This window comes from Lipotes vexillifer, unplaced genomic scaffold (genome assembly GCF_000442215.2).
Source record: "Lipotes vexillifer unplaced genomic scaffold, Lipotes_vexillifer_v1.1 scaffold784, whole genome shotgun sequence".
NCBI lineage: Eukaryota > Metazoa > Chordata > Mammalia > Artiodactyla > Lipotidae > Lipotes > Lipotes vexillifer.
The window spans coordinates 20,860-22,507 of NW_006774772.1; the positions used below are offsets into that span (position 1 = coordinate 20,860).

At 54.9% G+C, this 1,648-nt stretch overlaps 1 pseudogene; it reads right to left on the reverse strand.

The window, feature by feature from the left end:
* Positions 1 to 297: 297 nt before the first annotated feature.
* LOC103069616 (melanoma-associated antigen B4 pseudogene) lies at positions 298 to 1,323 on the reverse strand (annotated as a pseudogene).
* Between the last annotated feature and the right edge of the window lie 325 nt (positions 1,324 to 1,648).

Sequence of the window (1,648 nt, forward strand, 5' to 3'; positions counted from 1 at the left end):
TCAGTCCAGAACCCCAGAGAGATGCAAGGAGTTTTCACATTGTACTACACAGTACCTAAACTCTTATGCTTAAACCTGATAAACAACAACAAATATGTGATCCATGTCATTTATAAACTTGGATTCTGAATCTAAAGAAACTTTCTAGTAAAAGAAACAACATTTGAAAGATACTAGTGTAAAACAGGAACACAAAGAAGGTATATATTATGATCTTTCCAGCCCCAGCTTAGCCTCTCACTACTTAAAAGGTTGGCAGCGTTGGTCAAACACAAAGCGAAGGAGCTGCCTCAGACCTCACTGAGGGCGGGAGGAACTGCTAGATGTGACGTTGGAACGCACACTGGCCTTGATACGAGTTAGAGCCCTGGCTGCAGCTCTGGCTTGGGCTCGGGCTCTCTGTTCGTCATCTCTCAAAGCCTCTTCATAATGGACTGGAAAGGCACTGGGGACGGTACCAGTCACCTTGGCCACAAACTCCAGGACTTTCATCTTGCTCGTTTCAGCGTGGGCTCTCCGGCCCCACAGGAACTCATAGCGCGGGGGATCGCTGTCGCGCACCTGACGATACACCAGGTACTTTTCCTGCACCAGATCTTCTGTGATAAGCTTCCTGGGCTCCCCAAAGATTGAATGCTTATTTCCATCACAGATGCCTAAAATATTCAGGAATTCCCAGACCTCCTCCTCAGAGGCGCGGTCGCCATTCAAGAAGATCACACCGAGGAGAAGCATCAGGAGCCCATTCTTCCGAAACCGCCCGCCACTGCTCCGACGCCCCTTGCTGACAAGGGTATAGGAGTCACCACCCGGCTTGACCTCCTTCAATGCAAGGCCAAAGACCAGCTGAACGCACTCAGCAGCTCTCCTGAGGATCTCAGGGAACTTCCCCCGGTACCTTTTGTTCACAAGCTTCAGCAAGTCTGCCTTTATAATGGGCTCTTTCATTGTATACTTCTCCAGCAGGAAATCCATCACCATTCCCACCTTCTTGATCAGAGGATCTCTCTGAGAGCTCTCACCGGAGGTTGAGGCCCGGGAGGAACTTTTCCTTGCCTTAACCCGGCCCTTGGCTCGTACATCAGATCCTGGGCCTGAAACCCCTGCAGCACGAGAGCTCGTGGCCGGGGCTCCCTGAGGCTCCTGGCGAGCGCCAGCAGCAGGGGAGCTCGGGGGAGTACCCCGAGAAACAGAAGAGGGGGACGAGGGCGACTCTTCTATCTGTGCTGCAGTGGCCTGAGCACCCCCGAGATTCTGGGTCTCCCTCCGGGCCTGGCGGCGCTTCTCACGGGCACGGAGCTTACTCTTCTGGCCCCGAGGCATGACTATGGGCAGGGACAGCAGGCGGGGGAGTGGGCAGGAGAGCAGGTGATGCTGGAACCTGGAGGAGGGAAGGTGAGAGGGTGTGAGCACCTTCAGCAGGGAGGTCCCACCCTGACTTGAAGAAGGCCGCTCTGCACGTTTCCTTGAGGGCACTGCTCTAGGAACCACTAGGCCCTTGTTCTTGCTCAGCCTGTCCCCTGAGAACCCAGTGCCAGAAGCCAGAGTGAGAGAGCCTCAGGCTACAGCCTGCCAGCCCTGCCCGTGGCTGACGGCGGTGACCACAGATCCTGGTAGGGTAGGCCCTCTCTGGGTTCCAAGGGTCCCT